A 24943-nucleotide genomic window follows, 5' to 3' on the forward strand; every position below is an offset into this window, starting at 1 on the left:
TGTTCTGTGGTTGTAGGTTTCTGGTGTTCTGTACTTGGAAAGTAGTACATTGTTTCCATTTTTGATTAACTGTTATTGTCTAAATTAACTATAAAATGTTTATATGACAAAAGTACTTATGATGCATGAATTCATATACGTGGTGACTGTTAAACAAATGTTTTTGAGAGGCGGGATCAGAAACAGAGTGAGCTTCCATCCATTGGTTCGTTCCCCAAATGCCTGTAATGTCCAGGGCTGGGCTGGTTGAACGATTACTGCCAACGTCTACATTAGCAGGAAGTTGGAGTCTGGAGCCACTGTTGAATATCAAGCCCAGGTTTTCCTGTGTGGAACACTGGCGCCTTAGCTATGGGAATACTATTCCCATAGTGCTTCTTTATTTTTAATAAACTTCATTATTTACTTGAGAGTCAGTTACAGGGAGAGAGAATGAGACAGAGAGAGAGAGCTTTTGTCCACTGGTTTACTCCCCAAATGACTGCAGTGGCTGGAACTTGGCCATGTCCAAGCCAGGAGCCTAAAACTGCATCTGGGTCTCCTGTGTGGGTGGCAGGGGTCGAAGCACTTGGGTCATCTTCTGCTGTTTTCCCAGGTGCATTAGCAGGGAGATGAATTTCAAGTGGAGCAGCCAGGGCTGCAACCAAAGCCCATATGGGATGCTTGCTTTGCAGGCGATGTCTTAACCTGCTTTGCCACAATGCTGCCCCCCTACTCCCCACCTGGCATGGTGATTTTTTAAAAATAACTTAGAATACTGTCTCTACTCTGGCACAGGATGTTAAAATAATCTAGAAACCATTTTATTGTATTCTCTTGGAATAACAGTTGATTACTAAGTCTATTCCAAATGCAGATCTTCTTAATCTATACATGTTAATTACAATGTTAGGTGGTTGAACAGAGATATTTTGATAGCGTAACTTGGAAATATGTCAGATTTTAGTACTCTTGAGTTGAGTAATGCTCTGCCCTGAATGTTGGTGTCCTTACTAAGTTCATCTGTTGAAACCTTAAGCCCCAAGGTGTTGGTGATGGGAGGGGGTAATTTGGGGTTAGGTGCCCTTATAAAGAGAGTTACCTGTACCCTCCCATCATGTGAGGATAAAGACCCAATTGCACAGTGCTCTCACCAGTCAGATTATACCAGTGCCTTGGTTTTGGACTCCCAGACTCCCAGAACTATGAGAAACCTCTGGTTTTTACAAGCTATCAAAAGTTTCTGGTATTTTAGGCACTAATGTGTCAAAGCCTGACTGAAAATGCAGATTGATTTCCTCTGTAAGAGAATGATGAAATTGAGAGCTTATAATGATGCTGGGACAAATTAAATGTGTACACATGGTTGACATAGGATTACATCTCATTCATCTCATTGTAAGTTGAAAATGTATTGAATACATCTAATCTACCAATACCATAGTTTAGTTTACTTTATCTTAAATGTACTCAGACTATTTACATGAGGCTATGGTTGGACAAAGTCATTTAACCCAAAGTCTATGTTATAATAAAATTATTGAATATCTCATAACATTTGCTGAATACCTGTATAGAAAAAGCAGCAGTAACGCAGTATGCTATAGAGTATCATCTGTTTCCCCTTTTGATCAAGTGGCTGTCTCCTGTAGTTCATGGCTGCTGCTCTGCATTGCAAGAGTATGGTACTACATATCACTTCTTGGGAGGAGACCAAAATTCAAATTTTGAAGTATGCTTTTACTGAATGTGATGAACTTTGACACCATTGTAAGTCGAAACATCACGGATTTAACCATTGTGAGTTGGGTGTGTCTCCAACAACCCTATTTTTAATTATACATATACAGAGATACCAGGGATTAAGATTTCAACACACATCAAGGTGGCATGTACCAATGCCATCTCACCAGTCCAAGTGATCAATTTCACTTCACAATTGATCATAATGAAAGGACTAAGAGTCAAAGGGAGCACATAAACAAGTCTAGTACCTGCTAATACTAACCGATAGAATAAATAAAGGGGAGAGTGATCCAACATGGGAAGCGAGATACTCAGCAGACTCATAGAATGGTGGATGTCCTAAACAGCACTCTGGCCTCAGAATCAGCCCTAAAGGCATTCCGATCTGGCTGAAAAGCCCATGAGAGTATTTCAGGCATGGAAAGCCAAGACACTCTGGGAAAACAAAACAAAACAAAACAAAACAAAACAAAAAACAAAAAAAAACCCTAAATGAAAGATCTCTGTGAGTGAGATCCCAGTGGAAAGAACAGGTCTTCAAAGAAGGAGGAACCTTTCTCTGAAGGGAGGAGAGAACCTCCACTTTGACTATGACCTTGTCTAAACAAGATAAGAGTCGGTGAACTCAAAAGGCTTCCATAGCCTTGGAAACTCATGACTGGTGCATAGGGAGATTACTGATGCCATAAACAGGAGTGTCAATTTGTAAAGTCAACAACAGGAGTCACTGTGCACTTACTCCTCATGTAGGATCTCTGTCCTTAATGTGCTGTACTTGAAACTTAATGCTATAATGAGTACTCAAACAGTATATTTCGCTTTGTGTTTCTATGGGGGTGCAAACTGTTGAAATCTTTACTTAATGTATACTAAACTGATCTTCTGTAAAAAAAAAAAAAAAAGAAGAAATTATCAATTCCCAACTTGACTCTCACTGGGATTAAACATGACAATAGGTCTGATCTGATTTCATCATCATTTAAAAAATCATCTATTATTTTTCACTTTATGTTTCTGTGTGGGAGCAAACTGTTGAAATCTTTACTTAATGTATGCTAAACTGATCTTCTGTATATTAAGAGAATCGAAAATGAATCCTCATGTGAATGGAAGGGGAGAGGGAGTGGGAAAGGGGAGGGATGCGGGTGGGAGAGACGATATGGGGGGGAAGCCATTGTAATCCATAAGCTGTACTTTGGAAATTTATATTCATTAAATAAAAGTTAAAAAAAAAAGATTTCAACACACAAGAGAGAAGAGGCTATATCCCAGATGTAAGACGCTTCCCATTTTGATTGGATTACTTCTCTGCTGTAGCTTTCCACATAGGTAAATAGGTTTTTAAGAAGTTGTATGGGAAGATAATGATTTATAAATTTAATTTTTTTATAAGAGTTTTTTTTTTTTTTTTTTTTTTGACAGGCAGAGTGGACAGTGAGAGAGAGAGAGACAGAGAGAAAGGTCTTCCTTTGCCATTGGTTCACCCTCCAATGGCCGCCGCGGCCGGTGCGCTGCGGCCAGCGCACCGCACTGATCCGATGGCAGGAGCCAGGAGCCAGGTGCTTTTCCTGGTCTCCCATGGGGTGCAGGGCCCAAGCACCTGGGCCATCCTCCACTGCACTCCCTGGCCACAGCAGAGAGCTGGCCTGGAAGAGGAGCAACCGGGACAGAATCCGGCGCCCTGACTGGGACTAGAACCCGGTGTGCCGGCGCCGCTTGGCGGAGGATTAGTCTAGCGAGCCGCGGCGCCGGCCTTTATAAGAGATTTTTTAAAAAGCACTTTCCTCTGGATGGTTAAGACTGCTCTGCCTCCCTTAATGAACTCAAACTTGACAGTGGAGCATACTATTTAAAACTAACATTTAAATGAAAGTAGAATTTTTTTGTTTATGTGCTGTAAAATAAAAGTAAGCAGATTGTAGATACATGTAGTAGTAAGTTAAAGATGACAGTGTTATTAATTTAGACATTTTAATCAGTTTTTAAAAGAAAGTCATAGGATAAGGATGACTTGATAAATTCTGATGCTTTTTAATTTTTTTGCATCTTTGTTCTTGTGTACAAATGGCACTTTTCAGATCAGTTTGGCATCTGATATAATCAAATATGACAGCACAGAGAATGAAGCCTTTGTTTAAGTCCATTCTTCTCTGTAGTTTTTCTTCTTGTACCCATAGCCATCATAATCATATTACAGGAAAACTTTAAAAATTCCTTGTGTTTCTAAGCGTGTAAATAAAAAGGCAGACATTTAATATACTAGATTTTTTTTTTAAAGGTTTATTTATTTATTTTAAAGTCAGAGGAACACCTTTCCTCCATTGGCCAGACCAAAGCCAAAATTCAGGAGCTTCATCTAGGTCTCCCATGTGCGTGGCAGGAACCCAAATACCTGTGCTGCTTTCTGCTGCTTTCCCATGCATTAGCAGGGAACTGGATAAAAAATGGAGCAGCCAGAACTTGACTGGTGCCCATATGGGAGCTGGCATCACAGGTGATAGCCTTATGTGCTATGCCACAATGCCGGCCACTCTAGAGTATCTTTTTTTTTTTTTATAAAGCTTTTATTTAATAAATGTAAATTTCACAGGTACAGCTTTTGGATTATAGCTGTTCTTTTCCCCATAACCTCCCTCCTACCCATACTCCTATCCCACCTCCTACTCCCTCTCCCATCCCATTCTTCATTAAGATTCATTTTTAATTATCTTTATATACAGAAGATCAACTCTATACTAAGTAAAGATTTCAACAGTTTGCACCCACACAGAAACAAAGTATGAAGTACTGTTTGAAGACTAGTTTTACCATTAGTTCTCATAGTACAGCTCATTAATAACAGAGTTCCTACATGTAGAGTAAGTGCACAGTGACTCCTATTGTTGATTTAACAGTTGACACTCTTATTTATGATGTCAGTGATCACCCGAGGCTCTTGTCATGAGTTGCCAAGGCTATCAAAGCCTTTTGTGACCACAAACTCTGTCAGTATTTAGACAGGGCCATAATCAATGTGGAAGTTCTCTCCTCCCTTCGGAGAAAGGTACCTCCTCCTTTGATGGCGCCTTCTTTCCACCAGGATCTCACTCACAGAGATCTTTAATTTAGGTCATTTTTTTGCCACAGTGTCTTGGCTTTCCAAGCCTGAATGCTCTCATGGTCTTTTTAGCCAGATTTGAATGCCTTAAGGGCTGATTCTGAGGCCAGAGTGCTGTTTGGGGCATTTGTCATTCTGTGAGTCTGCCATGTGGCCTGCTTCCCATGTTGGATCATTCTCTCCTTTTTAATTCTGTTATTATTAGCAGACATTTTGTCTTGTTTATGTGATCCCTTTGACACTTATCCTCTCTTTATGATCAGTTATACATTTTTTTTTAAAGATTTTCATTTATTTATTTGACAGGTAGAGTTACAGACAGTGAGAGAGACAGAAAGGTCTTCCTTACGCTGGGTCACTCCCCAAATGGCTGCAACGGCCAGAGCTACGCCAATCCAAAGCCAGGAGCCAGGTGCCTCCTCCTGGTCTCCCATGCAGGTGCAGGGACCCAAGGACTTGGGCCATCCTCCACTGCCTTCGCAGGCCACAGCAGAGAGCTGGACTGGAAGAGGAGCAACCGGGACAGAATCCAGCACTCCAACCGGGACTAGAATCCCGCGCCCATATGGGACACTGGTGCTGCAGGTGGAGGATTAGCCAAGTGAGCCGTGGGCCTTAAACTGATCAGTTTAACTAGTAAGATGGCCTTGGTACCTGCCAGCTTATTGGGATTTGGAGTCCCATGCAAGTTTTAGTTTTACCCTTAGGGGTAATTCCGAGGGAACACGCACTAAACTGTACATCTCCTCCCTCTCTTATTCCCACTCTAGAGTATCTTTTTAAAAGTTAATACATCCTAAGTAATTCTTCTTTATGTAGTTTTATCCTCTAATAAATTTTATATCTGAATAGAATGACAATTTAGAGCCTAGATATCTTTCTTTTTCACACAGGGTCAAATGAAAATGAAACTTCTAATCTGAAAATGTTTACTATTTTTCTTTGAGATGCTTATTATAGAAAAATCTAATGTACTCATTTTTACCCATAATTTTTCTGTGTTGTTTGCAAAACAAACAGGTAAATCTTGTGCCTGTTTTAAAAGAATTTTTAAAATTCCTATGTACTTGAAAGGCAGAGACTGATTGAGATTGATTCATTCGTTTATTCCCCAAATGGCTGCAGGAGCCAGGAACCCCCATCTGAGTTTCCACTGGGTCAAGTGCTTCTCAGGGACATGAGCAGAAAGTGCAGTCAGAAGCAGAGGAGCAGAAACTTGCGTGAAACACTCCAGTATGGGATGCACACATCCCAGGCAGCTGGACTGAGTAACAGCATCTGCTCCCTCATTGTTATTTTTCTTGTGGTTTTTAATTCAGCCACACAGACTCTGGGACATGATTGTAGCTATTGCGAAGAGTAACTATAGATGTTGTTTAGTGTAATGTTCTTCCAAATGTTGGAATCCTTTTAGTTTCTCTGATAATTAAAAGCTTCTGGTGATCATTAAGTCACCCCTTTCTAGGCATTCCAGTATCTTTTTTTGAGCATTTAGACTTTTAGATGGCTCTTCCTTTTTCTTTAAGATTCACTTATTTTTTTTTGAAAGAGAGAAAAAGAGAAGAAAAAGTTCCTTGATCCACTGGTTCGCTTCCCAAATGGCCGCAACAGCTGGGGCTGAGCCAGCCCTAAGTTTGGCTCTTCCTTTTTTTTTTAAACCGAAAATTACTTTCATGGACCTTCTGTGTAGTGTTGTTGGTTTCACCTCCTATGGCAATTTGTGTTAGATCATCTTGCTCTTTCACATGCTGTGTTCAGGCCTACAGGTATTTGAAGGCTGTTTTATCTTCCTGTTGCTTTTTGCTAGGCTTAATTTCTGTAGTTTCCTTAACATTTTGCTCATATGATGTAATTTTCAGACTCTCACCTGTTTTCTGTTCTGGACACAGTCTAATGTATTAATGTCTTTGTAAGATTTTATTTTTATTACTTATTTGAAATTCAGTTACACAGAGAGAAAAGGAGAGGCAGAGAAAGAGGTCTTTCATCTGCTGGTTCACTCCCCAGTTGCCCGCAATGGCTGGAGCTGCACCAGTCCAAAGCTAGGAGCCAGGAGCTTCTTCTGAGTCTCCCATGTGGGTTAGGACCCCAGGGACTTGGGCCATCTTCTACTGCTTTTCCAGGCCATAGCAAAGAGCTGGATAGGAAGTGGAGCAGCTGGGACTTAAACTGGCGCACATATGGGATGCCGGCACTACATGCGGCATCTTAACCTGCTATGCCACAGTGATGGCCCTTAATGTCTGTCTGTCTCTCTCTCTCTCTTTTTTTTTTTTTTTTAAGATTTATTTTAGTTATTTGAAAGGCAGAGTTACAGAGAGAGGTAGAGACAGAGAGAGAGGTCTTCCATCCGCTGATTCACTCCCCAGATGGCTGCAACAGCCGGAGATGGGCCCATCCGAAGCCAGGAGCCAGGAGCGTCTTCCAGGTCTCCCATGCAGGTGCAGGAGCCCAAGGACTTGGGCCATCTTCCACTGCTTTTCCAGGCCATAGCATAGAGCTGGATTGGAAGAGGAGCAGCTAGGACTAGAACCAGCATCCATATGGGATGCTGGTGATTCAAGCCAGGGCATTAACCCGCTGTGCCACAGCGCCAGGCCCCTTAATGTCTCTTAAAATACGACACCCAGGACTGGATGCCAGATTCCTAATCTTATGAAAGGGAAATTTTGGGGGATAAACTCCCCACGCTCATGTAGATTTACAGCTCTAATGTAAGTGGCATTAAAGTGTCTCCTTACAACTTCACTTCTGAAGACTTACTTTGTGTCAGAACATGTAAGCATATTATGTATATTAATCCAGTTTAAACCTTACAATAACCATATGAATTATTTCCATTTTAGAGTCTAGGAAAGTGAGGCATGGAGTGGGTGAGTAACTTGCCTGTTTGACGCATCTCGTAAGTGGCAGGGCCAGAATTCAAACAGATTGACTCTTTTATTAATTGCTGCTGTCACGTCCTGCTTCCTGTGGCCTGTATTTTTTGGTGTCAACATGTGTTTTCGTTTAATGGGGGAGTGGGTTTGCTATGGAGCATGATAACTGTGAGACTATCTGATAAGAAAATTGCTGAACTGGTTCCAAAGGGGTTGTGCTTTGCATTCCCATCAGTAGCCTGTCCTTATTACCTCATCCTTCTGCTTCTTACTGAGACATATGAATCTCAACCCCACCAGATTCTGAAAATCCAGCCATTAGAAATAGGTTCTTTCTAGGCTTAAAATTTTTGCCTTATTTGCCATATCCATTTTTGTAACCTTTTATATCTTACTCTCGTAGAATCTAGGAATATTATCAGTACCAGCAAATAGTACCAAGAAGCAAACCTAACTGTGTGAACACTGTCATCACAGCTATGTTATTTCCCAGATAACTTTTCAGTTGAATTGCTTAAGTGAATGGTTATATGCATTTCTTTACAGTGTGTGCTTACAGAGAATAAATGGCAATGATTTATTTCAGTGTTATTGGATATTATACTAATGAGTTATGTGATTTGGGGACAAATTTCTCTACCTTTTTTGAGTCTGTGAAATGAAAAATTTGGACTAGATTTCTGACAGATCTGTATTTCTCCCTAACAGATTTATATTTCTTTGTTTAGAAAAATGAAACTTAGTGTTTGATATTAAATGAGCATGGAAATTGGACATGTGTTTAAGAACATGCTTTTCACTCAGCATCAGGGCCTGATAATTTACTATCCACTGGGGAAACAAAAATGTTACTGTAAGATTTAGGATGTTAGCTTTTTCTGGTTTAATCAGCTTAAATTTGAGACTTTTGAATTGTGATGGGTCAGGCACTTAAAAATACATTTTGTTTTTAAATTCATGAGAGGATCTTAGAATTGGAAGAAATTGTAAAACTGGTCTAAATAAACTCTGGGAGAATTCTGAATCACTTATCCTAACATCCTGCTCTCTGATGGCAGATCAGGACATTCTAGTTTCTGGCAGTAGTGACACAAGAAGATATTCTAATATGTGGAACATATAGCATCCACTCATTCATTCTAGTTCTGTCATTTGGGATGATGAAGAAGTGGCAAATTTCTCTTTGTGACTGTCCTACAAGTACACAAGGCACTGTTAACTTATTTCCTGAAAGATGGATCCATTTTCTTCCCAGCATTGTAATGAAACTGAGATTTACTAGAAATCTATATTGAGATGGGGATACATGCTTTTGATTTGTCTAAAATAAAATTTAATGCTTAAATTCAGCTCAGGAAATAATGCATTTACTCTGTCTTGTCAGTATAAGTAGCAGGCAGATGAGGATAGTCGTGCCTTCATATGGTACAGAAAACACAAACAAATGCCCCAAATTAAACTGGATCTGATTTCATGACTTTTCCATGAATTCTGAACAGAATTTGAAGTACATTTTAGTGTTAATACCCAGATAAGTTCTCAATGAATGATTGTTAAGATGTATTTTTGGTTGACAGTGAAGTGACTTAACTTTTAAATCTAATTCTAATCAAATGTAATGAAAGACAAAGGTACTGTATGAAACATGACCAACTAAATGTTGAAATCTTCCACATTGTCTTTTTGCCCAGCCAAATTATACTATATAAATAGAGTGCTGTTTTTGGCATATGCTTTCTTGTAATCAGTAGTTATATTTCTGATCCTTAGCATTTAGTTATTACACTTTTGAAGAGTTATTTCCTGAAAAGAAAGGTTTTGGTCACAAATTTCAAACAATACAGTGAGAGAGTCCTTATTAGTCTTGCTACTAGTTATTAATATAGATTGAATAACTTTGTTATAAAAGTAACTGCATATTTAAAGTGTTGCTTTCCATTTATTTATGTTCTTTGTATATCATTTATTTATTCCTAATTGCTTCATATTTGATGCATTGTAAGTCAAAATTTTTCCAGAATTTGAACAGTTCTATAGAAATAGAATTGGGTTTTGAGTGTTGATCTTGTATCCTGCAAGCTGACTTCTAACACCCCCCCCCCCTTTTTAAATTTAATCATCAAATGAAGTGTGGCCTCTTAGTTCACTGTCAGCCTGCAGTTGAAGAAATGGAGAAGTTCATAAAATGTAATATCAGTACTTTGCAATGTTATGTATGGCATCTCCAGTATTTTGATATGGAACCTTTACATTTCAAGCTAACATTATTTGAATAGTTGAACTTTTAGGCAATTCTGACAAAATAACTGATTCTGAGTGGGTAATTGCTGGTTTTATGGCTGTAATCTTTTTTAAATAAAGATTCATTTATTTATTTAAATGACAAAGTTAAGGGGGATAGGGGGAGGGTAGAGCTTCCATACACAGTTCACTTCAAGCAGGGAGCTAGATCTGAAGTGGAACAACCAGAACTTACACTGGTTCTTGTATGGGATGTAGCCAGTGGCTTAACCCACTGTGCCATTACCAAGCTGCTATGGTTGGAATCCTAGGAGTTACATCCAAATGGTGTGTGTGTGTGTGTGTGTGTGTGTGTGTTTTTAAGATTTATTTATTTGAAGGTCGGAGTTACACAGAGAGAGAAGGAGAGGCAGAGAGGTCTTCCATCCACTGGTTCGCTCCCCAGTTGGTTGTAATGGTTGGAGCTGCACTGATCAGGAGCCAGGAGCTTCCTCATGGTCTCCCATGCTGGTGCAGGGACCATCTTCTGCTGCTTTCCCAGGCCATAGCAGAGAGCTGGTTCGAAAGTGAAACAGCCAAGCCAGGACTCAAACCAGCACCCATAAGGGATGCTAGCACTGCAGGCATCGGCTTTGCTTGCTACGCCACAGTGCTGGCCCCTGTATATGCTTTTTTTTTTGGACAGCAGAGTTAGATAGTGAGAGACAGAGAAAGGTCTTCCTTCCGTTGGTTCATCCCCCAAATGGCCGCTGCGGCTGGTGCGCTGCACCAATCCGAAGCCAGGAGCCAGGTGCTTCCTCCTGGTCTCCTATGCAGGTGCAGGGCCCAAGGACCTGGGCCATCCTCCACTGCTTTCCCGGGCCACAGCAGAAAGCTGGACTGGAAGGAGAGCAACCGGGACTAGAACCCGGAGTGCCTGCGCCACAGGTGGAGGATTAGCCTACTGAGCCACGGCACTGGTCCCTGTATATGCTTTTAAAGAATATATTGACTGAACTCTTGACCATGTACATACCTTGTTACTTTAATTGCCAATATTGCAATTGGCAATGATCAAACAAACTAGTGTGGGGAGGTGATGTGTTTTAGAGGGAGAATCAATTGCTAGGTGATCGTTTTGGAGGAGGAGGGAGGGTTTATGATAAGGATTTGTACTTTTGTCACTGGAGCAATGACTACATTGATCACATGGCAGTTTACTGAGATGGAGAAGGCAGATTCATCTTGGTCGTGTTAGGTTTTAGGCCTGTTGTTTACAGTGTTAATGAGCTTATGTGTTTATTTGAATGAAAATGAAGGATTTTTTAAAAATATTTATTTATTTATTTGAGAGGCAGAGAAAGAGAAAGTCTTCCATCCTCTGGTTCACTCTCCAGATGCCTGCAGCCACTGGAGCTGCACCGATCCAAAGCCAGAAGCCAGGAGCTTCTTCTGGGTCTCCCACACAAGTGCAGGGACCCAAGTACTTGGGCCTTCTTCTGCTTTTCCCAGGCCATAGCAGAAACCCAGGTTGTAAGTGGAGCAACTGGGACTTGAACCGGTGCACATATGGGATGGTGGCACTGTAGGCAGCAGCTTTACGCACTACGCCACAGTGCCAGCCCCGGAGTATTTTAAAGAGGTTAGAAACAGGCTTGAATACACGCATAACTTCTCATTTGCAGATTTAGAACACAAACCTTTGATTTCAGAGTGCGTTGTGTTAGCCTTTTATAATATGTGCTATCTCTGAGGCAGAAAAACACGCTTGGCTTTGGCAGTAGTAAAGTATTCCTAGCTAGCTGTTGTAAATACTCAGCAAAGTTTGCAAGCTCAGATGCCTGTGGCATCTAGATGGGTAGCCAACAGCCAGGTTGCTGTGTAAAGGAGAGTGGAGGACCACAGCCCAGAGCCACATGCCCAATGTAGAGGGTTAGTTGCTAATCAACTGTGATAGATTGTTATCTGTGGGACTGTTGGCCCGGTATGGCTAGATCTTCTGATATTTCAAGATCAGAAAGGTCAGAAAACTGGATTTTCATTTCAAGTCCTCTGATTTATTTATTTATTTATTTTTATTTTATTTGTTTGACAGAGTTAGAAAGTGAGAGAGAGACAAAGAGAAAGGTCTTCCTTCCATTGGTTCACCCCCCAAATGGCCGCTACGGCCGGAGCTACGTCGATTTGAAACAAGGAGCCAGGTGCTTCTTCCTGGTCTCCCACGTGGGTGCAGGGGCCCAAGCACTTGGGCCATCCTCCACTGCCTTCCCTGGCCACTCAGAGAGCTGGACTGAAAGAGGAGCAACCAGGACTAGAACCCAGCGCCCATATGGGATGCTGGCACTGCAGGCAGAGGGTTAACCAAGTGAGCCACGGTGCCGGCCCCCAAGTCCTCTGAGTGAATCCACCCAAGATACCTGTGTTCTGACTTCTGCCCATTGGGCAACTTTCTGTAAGAGTTGTACCTGATAAATACGGAAGTAGCACCAAATTTATATGAGGAGAAAGGGTGGTAACTGTGTGTAGTAAGTTCTGTAGGGTGTTGAAATGTGGGTGGTTTCGTTTGAACGTGATGCTTAGTGATTTAGTGTTTAAATTCAGTTTTCATGTGGCTGTATTAATTATAGATGGGGGAGGAGGAAAGTGCTTCCTATGGGTTTGCCTCCTAATTTCGTACTTTAATTTGCAGATAAGGCCAGGAGTATGGATTTTTGAGTGAAACCTCAAATCCAAATGAGAAGAAACCTTCAAGGAACAATTGTCGACAGTCTGTGTGCAAAATCATCTGTGTGCAGCAAATGGAATGTTCTCACCCCAGAGGTAACTGAATGGATGGCTCCATTGCTGAGGAGTGGTAAGTCTGACTTTTCCCTATTTTAATAACCTGCGTACTCTCCATAAAAAGAGACTTTTTCTACATTGTTAGCCTTTACTGGCAGATAGTAAGTTGATGTTTGTATTAGAGAAATCACCACAGTGCAGTTTAAAATATATATATTTTTAAACTCCAGTAGTGTCTTTAATGTGTGACTCAAGGGTCTGACTTTCTTCCTCCCCTTGGGCACATCCTGTCCTTTGTCTATGTATTTTTCTTTTATTTTTTCTGCAGTCCAAGGTCTGTCAAGTCATGGTCATTACCAATGTCCGTTCTGATCTTTGTTGTGGTAGAACTCACTCCTTTTGGGAGTAATTGTTTTAGGAATAGATATGAGAGCCAGTTTTGGTTAATGAAAGAGAAAGAGAAGTCTGGCAGAGACTTCTGGGGAAGGTTTTCATGCTTTTGAGAAAACAAGAGATCATCCCTCTTCTCCACAGAGCTCGTTTTATCTGACATCTGGAATGTGACATCTGTAAGTGCTGCAGCCAAGTTGCTAGTAGCCTGAAGGTGATGTTTCACTTAAAGGAGGGCAGAACCAAGGAACTTGCAGAGAAGTAGAACTAGAGCCCCTTGTAATGTGCTTGGAGCCACCTTACCTGATTTTTTTTTTTTTCACTCTTTAAACAGTTTTACCTGGAGATTTTGTGTTACTTGCCACAGAAATCATCTGGATTAATTTATTTCATCCTTTTTTGATTACCCAAGCCCTTTCATTTTAGTGTCTCATGCATTTCTGCTTGGTAATAGTAACATTTGTTGGAGTCTGCTGCCTTTGAAGCACTTGATGAACAGTAGAAGTCAGGGCTATGTTTATACCCTTATTGCTGCTGTCTTCTTAGTGATGCCATCAGAACATAGTGACTGAATTGCATCATTTGGTATTTGAACAGCCAATCTCCAGAGGTTAATAAATTCAGAGATTTTCTTTTTAACTCACATTCTTTTCTTTAACCACATTGCTTCTCACTAAGATTGCGAGTGAAGTTTTTTTTTTTTTTTAAGTTTTATTTTATTTATCTGAAAGAGTCACAGAGAGAGGCAGAGACAGAAACAGAGACAGAGAGATGTTCTCCATCCACTGGTTGACTCCCTGAATGACCACACTGGTCGGAGATGAGCTGATCCAAAGCCAGGAGCCAGAAACCTCCTCTGGGTCTTCCATGTGTGTGTGGGGTCCCAAGGACTAGGGCTGTCCTCCACTGCTTTCCTAGGCCATAGCAGAGAGTTGGATCAGAAGAGGAGCAGCCGGGATGCAAACCGGTGCCTATATAGGATGCCGAGGCTTTAACCCTCTGAGCCACAGCACTGGCCCCAAAGTTTGGCTTTTTCTTTAAAATTACTATAACTTATATAACTGTTACTATAACTTGTGTATACGTGGTTAGTTCTCTTGTAGAAAATGTTGCTTGGTTTTTACCTTTTGTTTTCTGTTCCATTTTGTCATCAGAACCAGCTTCTCTTCAGTTTGAATATTGACTCAAAATCTAATAAATGGATTTTCAGTTTCTTCTCTGTTATGAAAATAGAGAATAGTTTCTGTCTTGTGTTCTGTACTCATTATAGAAATGAGAATCATAGATAGTAAAAAGTATAATTTGGGAATATTTTTTATTTGACTTTGCAATGTACATTCACAAAGATTCCCTGAAGTGTATGTCCTGCTTTGTTCTTAGGACATAGTTGTACTTTGGGAGGGGCCAGAAGGGAGATGAGATTTGGTAGTGAATAAACTAAGTAGGGTCTTTTTTCTTTTTTCTAAGGAGGGTCTTGAGCTGTAGGATGGATTACTTAGTTGCTCATATTTTAAAGTTTTATGAGATAAACTGCCCCCCTCCATGTACCTGTCTGTCTTTTAAATCCTGGTATTATAATCTTGAGAAAGCATGAAATAAGATCCATTTATGATTTTATCAGATAATCTGCTAGGCTTATTTTTGTTTTAATTTGAGAGACTGAGATACAAATACAGAGAGCTCCCATCTGCTGGTTCTGCCCCAGATACCTGAAGTCTACTTCTCTGACGTGGATGTTAGCGACTCAGGTACTTGGGTCATCACCTGCTGCCTCCTGAGGTCTGTGTTAGCTGAAAGCTGGGATCAACAGCTGTGTATGGAACTCTGGCTGTGACATGGGATATGGGCATCCTAACGAGCATCTTAAGCACTGGACCAGATGCCTGCAGTCATGGCAAGCATGTGGCCTAAGCCTTATCAATCAAAGTAGATCTTAGGATATTTGCTAAGAATGTTGAGATAAAGGCACGTATTAAATTTTCTGAATTTCAACTTGAAAACATACTCACTGAACTTCTGGCAGCTATCTTCTGACCTTGAAAATAAAGATAGTCAAATAAGAAGGCAACACTGAAGGAGCAGAGTAGAGAGAACTATCGCCTCGTCACAGCAGTTGAGCTGCTGGAACAAGCCTTTCTTGTAGTTGGTATACATCTACTCTGCTGGTGAGCCAGTGAATTCTTTCTTTAATCCAGTTGGCTTTGGATTTGCCCTTACATGTATATGAAGACATTCTAACAGATATATCTTCCCATCATTCATTCTGTGTATAATGAAAACACAGACTTAGAAAAACTTAAATTGTAAATTAGGCAAATAGGGCTGTGGTACAGGTGTGCAGGGTGGCAGATAAGGTTGTCCATTTACTGATTCATTCAAATACTCAAATATTAAGTAGAAGGGCTAAGATGGTAAGCAAATACGTGGTTCATGCCATTACAAAAAAAAGCTTATTAAGTGGAAGAGACGTTAAATGAATATTACTGTGTGCATTTGTGTTCGTATCAGTTGCAGTTGGGTTAGTGTTTTAGAAGAATGGAGCATCCGGCCCTCTGCAGTGATTGTTGGCTTTTTGCAGACTTCTGCTGAACCCTGGGTGCCTCTGAAACTGTAAAATAAGTAATTATGGGGACTGTCTTCTGACTGACTTTAAATTAATTAATTCTTCATTAAAATTGTTTTTTCCTGAGAAGATACCATACAGGTATAGGACCTCATTCAAAATCTTTGGGGTAGACGTGTATTGGAGTTTTAGAGTTCTTTGTCTTTTGGACAGAGTACTTTGATAAATGCTGTGTAATGTCTCTTTTTACTAAGGGAGTGAATAGCTTTTTATTAATAATAGCTTACATTAGTTGAAGTGCTAAATGTGAGGCTCTATGTCAAGTACTTTTCAACTTTATTTGACTTGATTGTTAAGTAAATTGTGTTCATCTTTGCACCTGAGAAAATAACAGGAGTGGATCAGCATCTTTATCAGGAATTATGCAGTGTGGAGGAAGTTAAGATCCTAACTGTTATCTGTTAGGCTTTGAGGTTTATGCCCTTAACCACTGCTACTGAGCTCTTCATTGTTCTTCTCTGGACCACCTGAATACTATGTTATTAAACCTTTCTCAAAGGAGACCCTTGCGGTGTTATTGTACAGAGTCAAAGGAAGATACTTTGAAAAATACACTTTGTATATTATACGTACTTGGTCGATTAAAAAATTCAAATAACTCTGTGATACTGTATTTTCAAAAATAAAATTCCCTCAGTGCTGTGTCCATCATGGACATGGGATCAAGACAGCCCTGGTGCCCACTCCCAAGTTCGGTCTCTGTGCACGTCCGTGAATGTGTTCTGCCAGTTCCTAAAAGTGAGATTTAGGGTTAAGGATAAGCGCATACAGTAAAGGCTTTTTTTTTTTTTTTTTTTTTTTTTAACAGGCAGAGTGGACAGTGAGAGAGAGAGACAGAGAGAAAGGTCTTCCTTTGCCGTTGGTTCACCCTCCAATGGCCGCCGCGGCCGGCACGCTGCGGCCGGCGCACCGCGCTGATCCAATGGCAGGAGCCAGGAGCCAGGTGCTTTTCCTGGTCTCCCATGGGGTGCAGGGCCCAAGCACCTGGGCCATCCTCCACTGCACTCCCGGGCCACAGCAGAGAGCTGGCCTGGAAGAGGAGCAACCGGGACAGAATCCGGCGCCCCAACCGGGACTAGAACCCGGTGTGCCGGCGCCGCTAGGCGGAGGATTAGCCTAGTGAGCCGTGGCGCTGGCCTGTAAAGGCTTTTAATCCTTAATTATCAAGTTATTGATCTGTATTCCTAGGGCTATGCCAGTGGTTAAGAAGCCAGTGAAGGTACTGGTGTCCCACAGAGGAGTACCTGGGCTTGATTCTGGGCTCTGGCTCTTACTTTCTACTAAAGCAGATCCTGGGAGAGAGTGGTGAGGACTCAGTTGAGTTTTGGTTCCTGCCATGTTGCTGGCAGGTGAACTAGCATATGGGAGCATGCTCTGTCTGTGTCTCTCTGTCTCTCCAAAACACACACAAAGATATATTTTAACTGATAACGTACAGTTCAGTAGTGTTAGATTATATCTGCACTGTTGTGAGAAAGATCTCTAGAACTTTTTGAAATTGCGCACCAAAAAACCTCCTGTCTCTCTTTTTCCCTCCAAGTACGTACCTCCTGTATGATTCTATAAATTTGACTATTTTAGATACTTCGTAGTAAGTAGAATCACACAATATTAACTTTTTGCAGCTGACATATTTCAGTTAGTGTAATATCTACAGGTTCATACATATTGTAGTACATGCTGCTTCCTTTTTTTTTTAATATTTATTTTATTCATTTGAAAGGCAGAGTTAGAGGGAGAGACAGAAAATTTTTGATCCTTTGCTTCACTTCCCAAATGGCAGTAATGGTTAGGATGGGCCATGCTGAACCCAGAAACTCTTACTGGGTCTTCATGTGCATGCAGGGGCCCAAGCACTTGGGCCATCCTCTGCTGCTTTTCCAGGCGCATAAGCAGGGAGCTAGGTGGAAGTGGAGCAGCTGAGACGCAAACCAGCGTCAGCACAGGATGCTGGCAGGGCAGGCGTCTGCTTGACTTACTACACCATAATGCTGGTCTGATGACTCATTTTTAAGGCTATACTACAATATTCTCTTGTATATACAGTTAGCCCTTTGTATCTGCATGTTTCACTTTGTGGATTCAGCCAATGACATTGAAAATGGTGAAAAAAATGCACTTGTGCTGAACAGGTACAGGTGGTTTTTTTAATTAATTTACTTATTATTTTTGTATTTCAAAGTCAGAGTTACACAGAGAGAGGAGAGGCACAGAGAGAGAGGTCTTCCGTCATTGGTTCATTCCCCAGTTTGCCACAACGGCCGAATCTGAGCCAATCCTAAGCCAGGAGCTGGGAGCTTTCTCTAGGTCTCCCACATGGGTGCAGGGACCCAAGGACTCGGGCCATCTTCTACTGCTTTCCCTAGCCATAGCAGAGAGCTGGATTGGAAGAGGAGTAGCTGGGACTAGAACTGGCACACATGTGGGATGCTGGCACTGGAGGAGGCAGCATCACCTGCTATACCACAGTGCCGGCCTGTAGGTCATATGCAGTGTTTTATGTAAAGGGCTTAAGCATCTGGAAATTCTCTTATCTTTGTGGGGTACTGGCACCAATGCCTGCTGATACCAAGGGGTGACTCTTGTGTACCATGTGTTGTTTACCTGTTCAGATGGACATTTGCGTTGTTTCCACCACTTGGCTCTTGTGAATGTTGTTGGTGTGAATGAGTGTGCAGATTTCTTCAAGAACTTGCCTTTTAGTTCTTCTGAATATATCCCAGAAGTGGGATTGCTGGATCCTGTGATATTTCTAGTTGTAATTTTATGAGGACCTGTGATAATGCTTTCCATAGCAGTTGTAGCACGTTACAATCCCAACAGTGTGCAAGAGTTCCAGTTTCTTTATCTCCTTGACAACAATTATTTTTTGTTAATACCCATCCTGAAGAGTGAGGCCGTCTTGACTTGTGTTTTAATCATGTATTTCTTGTGTCCTTAAAGTTTATGAAGTTATAAAGTAGATTTAAATTAATGATTTCAATTAGATTACCTAAAAATGCAACAAATAGTCACTGTTTTGGAACTGTATCTCAGTGTGCCTTGTTTCTTTGACTTGAAGTGCATGGTCTGAGAATTTCAGCGCCTCCTAAGGAGATCTTAACCTTCACTTTACAATCCCTAGTTTTCTCTTCAGTCAACTGTAAATGAATCACCCAGGAAGCAGACTAAGAATTCTTTTTTTTTTTTTTCCCTATTTTTTTGACAGGCAGAGTTAGACAGTGAGAGAGAGAGACAGAGAGAAAGGTCTTCCTTTTTCCGTTGGTTCACCCCCCAAGTGGCCGCTATGGCCTGTGCGTTGCGCTGATCCAAAGCCAGAAGCCAGGTTCTTCCTTTTGGTCTCGCATGCAGGTGCAGGGCCCAAGGACCTGGGCCATCCTCCACTGCCCTCCCAGGCCACAGCAGAGAGCTAGACTGGAAGAGGGGCAACCGGGACAGAATCCGGCGCCCCAACCGGGACTAGAACCTGGGGTGCCAGTGCCACAGGCAGAGGATTAGCCTAGTGAGCTGCGGCACCGGCAAGAATTCTTTTTTTAAATTTATTTTTTTGAAAGGCAGAATTACAGATAGAGATCTCTTTCATCTGCTGGTTCAGTCCCTAGATGGCCAGGGCTGGGCCAGGCCATAGCTAGGCGCTTCCTCAGGAGCTCCCACATGAGTGGCAGGGGCCCAAGCATTTGGACCATCCTCCACTGCTTTCCCAGACACACTAGCAGCAAGCTTTATTGAAAGTGGGACAGTCAGGACTCGGAATCACACCTGTATGGGATGCAACTCTGCACAGCAAGGCTTTAATCTGCTGAGCCACAGCACTGGCCCCTGAGATATTATTAACCCCAAGGAATTGTGCCAACCTTAATGCTTTTCCCTAAAATAGTTAAAATTCTAAGATTTTACATGTTAAAAGAATTCCAGTGGTGTACCAGCATTGATAAGAATATGTCATAATAGAAAATGGATGGTTATTGGCAGGCGCTGCGGCTCACTTGGCTAATCCTCTGCCTGCCGTGCTGGCACCCTGGGTTCTAGTGGAGGATGGCCCAAGTGGTTGGGCCCCTGTACCCACGTGGGAGACCAGGAAGAAGCACCTGGCTCCTGGCTTCGGATCGGCGTAGCTCCAGCCGTAGCGGCCATTTGGGGAGTGAACCAATGGAAGGAAGACCTTTCGCTCTGTCTCTCTCTCACTGTCTAACTCTGCCTGTCAAAAAAAAAAAAAAAAAAAAAAAGATGGTTATTTTTACTTTGTATCGCAATATTTGATCTACTTCTAATTGTAAATAATTTCATCTTCACAGTCTTCAGGTTTTGTGTTAACTTTTCCCGCAGGATAAATGTGGTTGTAAGGTTATTCAAGAACAAGGTCAAACACTTGTTAACGATTCTATGGAGAGAACAAGTATATCAGACTCTATTAAAAATGGGAATTTTTCCCCCCTCTTTAAAGAAAATGTTAAGGATGTGAATGTTCTACAAGAAAACTACGAACTTACGAAGTATTTTACACTTTGAGTAAATTGCAGTTTTTGTTTTCCTGACTTTAATTTCTGAACTTATTTTAAATTGTTATACGGGTGTTTATTCTTTACAAGTATTATTTTGAAAATCACGTTGTTGCTTGAAATTGGTTGTAACCTGCCAACTATGTCTCAGATATTAGAAGTAATTTTTAAATAACTTTCGCTAGACTTTAAGATTCATTATTGTGCAGTTTACTCCTTTATGGCTACTTTTATATGGTTGTCTAAGACAGCTGCTGTGTTTATTATATTTAGTGTGAGCTGGTAGAAAGGGGTACAAATGGTGGTATGGCTTGGGGAGGGTGAGCCTTTAATCCTCACTGAGTTTTGAGAAAAGATAATGAAATCCTTTATATCCCTCTCCATAGACCTGCATTTCAAAGACACACATTTTAATAAGAATTGGTTGTGCAGCTGCAACCCTGGCAACAAGGCCCAGGAGGAAAGAATTGGGGCAGGATTCCAGAAATCAAGGCAGTCAGTGGTCTCATATGGAGCTGAGCTAATGAAACAGATAAAAATATAAAGCATTTCATAGAAATAATACCAGCACTTTCTTTGGCACAGCAGATGTTGAAATTTTCTACACATAAACTGCTCATTCATTAAGAGTAGCTATATTATATCCTCCTTTAATATAAAAATACCTTGAATACTCTTGAAAGTTAATGTTTCTGTGGATTATATCTGAAATATAGTTGTCGGCTTGTTCTTGGTGAACAGTAGATATTTTCAGAACATAGGGTAGCAAATTTGTCAGACTTTTAAAAACAAGCTTTTAGGCCTATTTTTTTAGTAACTTTAAAAATTAAATGCTCAGGGCCTGCGTTGTGTCGTAGCAGGTGGAGCCACTGCCTATAACCGTGGCATCCCATATTGGCGCTGGTTCCTGTCCCAGCTGCTCTGCTTCTAATCCAGTTCCCTGCAAATGGCCTGGGAAAAACAGTGGAAAGTGGACCAAATGTTTAGGTCCCTGCAACGCACATGGGAGATCTGGAGGAAGCTCCTGGCTTCAGCCTGTACCAGTCCTGGCCATTGCGGCCATCTAGGGAGTAAACCAGTGAATGGAAGATTATCTGTCTGCCTCTCACTCTCTCTTTCAAGCGAATTCACAAATCTTTTACAAAAAATGCTCATAGTAGTTCTAACACAAATTTCTCAAGGTTATTGAATTATTTAGATGGCTTTAAATGATGAAATTTGTTCAGTATATTCTCTTTAACACTATAATGTGGCTGAATAACCTTAAATATGTCCTCTTTAACACTGTACTGTGGCTATATAACCTATCATTAAAGCAAAATGTGTTACTTCATTGTCATTTAGGTTGCATGTGGGTTTTTCCTCCAGTTGTTATAAGGAATATTGCAATAAAACATTTTTGTGCACATAGGTATTGTTTTCCTTTTTTTTTTTTTAATTTCCACAAGTGGTTCTAGTGCAGTGAATAATATAAACATTTTGAGTGCTTTATGCTAGAATTAGTCTACATAGTAACTACAGTGTGTGTGTGATTGCTGGTTTTTTTGTTTCTTCCCAGTGTTGAACATTGCCTCATTTTACAGTTAATTGAATAGATGCAACATAGTAGTTGGGTTTTCAGGCTTTAATTTTATTTCTTTTTTTTAAATATGTTTTTTCAAATTTATTTGGAAGGCAGAGATAGAGAGAAGGAGGAGGAAGAGGAGGAGAAGAAAGATCTTTCCGCTGGCTCACTTCCCAAATGGCCATAATGGCCAGGGTTGAACCAGGCCAAAGCCAGGAGCCAGGAGCTTCCTTCAGGTTTCCCACATGGGAAGTAGGGGCCCAAGCACTTAGGCCATCTTCTGCTACTTTTACAGGCGCATTAGCAGGGAGCTGGATTGAAAGTGGAGCAGCCGGGTCTCAAACTGGCTTAACCTTCTAGGCCACAGCAGTGACCTCTAATTTCATTTTGTTAATTACAAACTTAGAATATTTGAAAAAGGTTTGCCATCTTCTCATTTGTGGATTTTTGCATTTATTAAAAGTCCAGTCTTTTTTTGTAGCTGATAGGCCCAAGAATCTCTTAAATTGAGTGTGATACACCTCCATTGATTCTTTGCGTACCTCCCAGATGTCTTATTATGTGCCAGACTCTGTAATAGCCGGAACACCCTAGATTATATGATTAGTAGCTAACCTTAAATTGTGCTACACCTTAATTAAAGCTTTCTAGGCATTGTTGCCGCCTCACTGTTCCATACTTTTTCCTCTTCATTGCAACATGCCAGGTTTTCTTCCCTTCCTTCCATTGTATTTGTGGACTCTCATTGGCTTGAGCTACGCAGCTGAATCCTACCTAGTCTCTTGGTTTAAAAGTTGAATTCCAGGCCGGCGCCGCGGCTCACTAGGCTAATCCTCCACCTTGTGGCGCCGGCACACCGGGTTCTAGTCCCGGTTGGGGCACCGGATTCTGTCCTGGTTGCCCCTCTTCCAGGCCAGCTCTCTGCTGTGGCCCGGGAGTGCAGTGGAGGATGGCCCAAGTACTTGGGCCCTGCATCCCATGGGAGACCAGGAGAGACACCTGGCTCCTGCCTTCGGATCAGCGCGGTGCGCCGGCCGTAGCGCGCCAGCCGCGGTGGCCATTGGAGGGTGAACCAACAGCAAAGGAAGACCTTTCTCTCTATCTCTCTCTCTCACTGTCCACTCTGCCTGTCAAAAAATTAAAAAAAAAAAAAAAAGTTGAATTCCATTCCCTTGACTGTAGTAATTGATTCAGGAGTAACCATTATAAGCAGATTGATCCATTTAGAGGGTAGCTTTAAATCTTCATTACCATTAACTTTTTTAAGGGTAAGATAGATTTATTTATTTATTTATTTATTTATTTATTTATTTATTTGAAAGGCACAGAGTTAGAAAGAGGCAGAGAAGTCTTCCATCCGCTGGTTCACTCCTCAGCTGGCTGCAACTGCTGGAGCTGAGCCCATTTGAAGCCAGGAACCAAGAGTTTATTCGGGGTGTCTCATAGGTGCAGAGACCCAAGAACTTGAGCCATCTTGTGCTACTTTTTTAGGCCATAACAGAAAGCTGGATCAGAAGTAGAGCATCTGGGACTCCAGCTGGCACCTATAAGAGATGCCGGCACTGTAGGCGGCAGCTTTACCCACCATACCACAGCACCTACCCCTGGTCTTCACTTCTTAAAGAGCATTGTTGGGTCTTCCATCTTTATAATTCGGCTTTTGGTGGTGTGAGTGGTTTAGTGTGTTGTCTTCTTCTTAGTGTATTTTTATGTTCCACACGTGTCTTCTTGAGCTTTAAGGTAGTAGTCTCTGGGGAGGGTGTATTAGTCACCTGATCTGTTTCTGTGTTATCAAGTTTGTGTTCCTCTATGTGAGTTTAAGGACAGGTGGAAATTGAGCCAACTTCTGATCATATTTTTTTTTAAGATTTTATTTATTTGAGAGGCATAGTTATATATATATAGAGAGATCTTCCATTCTCTGGTTGTAAATAGCTGCAATGGCCACAGCTGGGCTGATCTGAAGCCAGGAGTTTCTTCTGGGTCTCCCATGTGGGTAAGAGGTCCAAGCACTTAGGCCATCTTCTGCTGCTTTCCTAGGCCACAGCAGAGAGCTGGATTGGAAGAGGATCAGCCAGGACTTGAACCTACATCCAGCTGGTGCCTCAAGTGGAGGCTTAACCCACTACACCACAGCACTGGCCCCTAATTTTGTTTTTTAAAATCTTATAAATAATAAGACAGTTTGAGGGCCGGCGCCGTGGCTCAATAGGCTAATTCTCCGCCTGCGGCACCGGCACACCAGGTTCTAGTCCCGGTCAGGGCGCCGGATTCTGTCCCGGTTGCCCCTCTTCCAGGCCAGCTCTCTGCTGTGGCCAGGGAGTGCAGTGGAGGATGGCCCGGGTGCTTGGGCTCTGCACCCCATGGGAGACCAGGAGAAGTACCTGGCTCCTGCCTTCGGATCAGCGCAGTGCGCCGGCCGCAGCGCAGCGGCCATTGGAGGGTGAACCAACGGCAAAGGAAGACCTTTCTCTCTGTCTCTCTCTCTCACTGTCCACTCTGCCTGTCAATAATAATAATAATAATAATAATAATAATAATACAGGTTGAGCATCCCCATTCCAAGAATCTGAAATTTGAAATGCTCTGAAATCTGAAATTTTGTGAATGCTGACATGATGCACTCTGGATTTTCAGTTTTTAGGTTAGAAATGTGCAATTACTAAAATCTTTGTAAATATTCCATAACATGAAAAGCTCTGAAATCTGAAACTGCTCTGGTGCCAAGAGGTTCTGATGAGGGATACTCAGCCAGCCCAGAAGATGCACCTCTCTCCTCCCCTCCCACTGTGGAGAGTCCATGCCAAGAGCTGGTAGAACATGACTTGCAAGCTTGTACCTATTTTTCTGGGCTTTCTCCAGTAACTGGTCTTTGGTGCTGCCCTGATTTTATCCTGGTCACAAAGAAATCTAGTCTGGTGCTGCTAATTTCCATGTGGAGGCAATCTAGGGAGACTCAGGGGTGATTTTTAGTTCATGTGTCTTTTTACTTCTTTTACTTCTATTGCCCTTTGCTTCTGGTTGTAGGTTGCCAGTTTCCTCTCAACCAGGTATAGGACAGCTTTTTCTGTCTCCAGCAGTTTGTTTCTTTTTGTTATTGCCATTAATGTTTCTGAAATCTAGATTTACTTATTTTTTCCCACATGAGGGTTGATTTTTTGGAAG

At 41.6% G+C, this 24943-nt stretch overlaps 1 long non-coding RNA gene across 3 annotated transcripts in view; it reads left to right on the plus strand.

Moving 5' to 3' along the window:
- LOC100353408 (CDC42 small effector protein 2) overlaps positions 1-24943 on the plus strand; it is a 103305-nt gene that overhangs the window by 19304 nt on the left and 59058 nt on the right. For all 3 annotated transcript variants that reach the window (XR_016236066.1, XR_007918940.3, XR_007918941.3), the window contains one exon: positions 12611-12775. This is a non-coding gene — a long non-coding RNA (CDC42 small effector protein 2). Of the gene's footprint in view, positions 1-12610; positions 12776-24943 lie in introns of those variants that run through there.

The sequence above is a fragment of the Oryctolagus cuniculus genome, chromosome 6, assembly GCF_051225735.1.
Source record: "Oryctolagus cuniculus isolate XC-2025 breed Fujian yellow rabbit chromosome 6, ASM5122573v1, whole genome shotgun sequence".
NCBI classification, from domain to species: Eukaryota; Metazoa; Chordata; class Mammalia; order Lagomorpha; family Leporidae; genus Oryctolagus; species Oryctolagus cuniculus.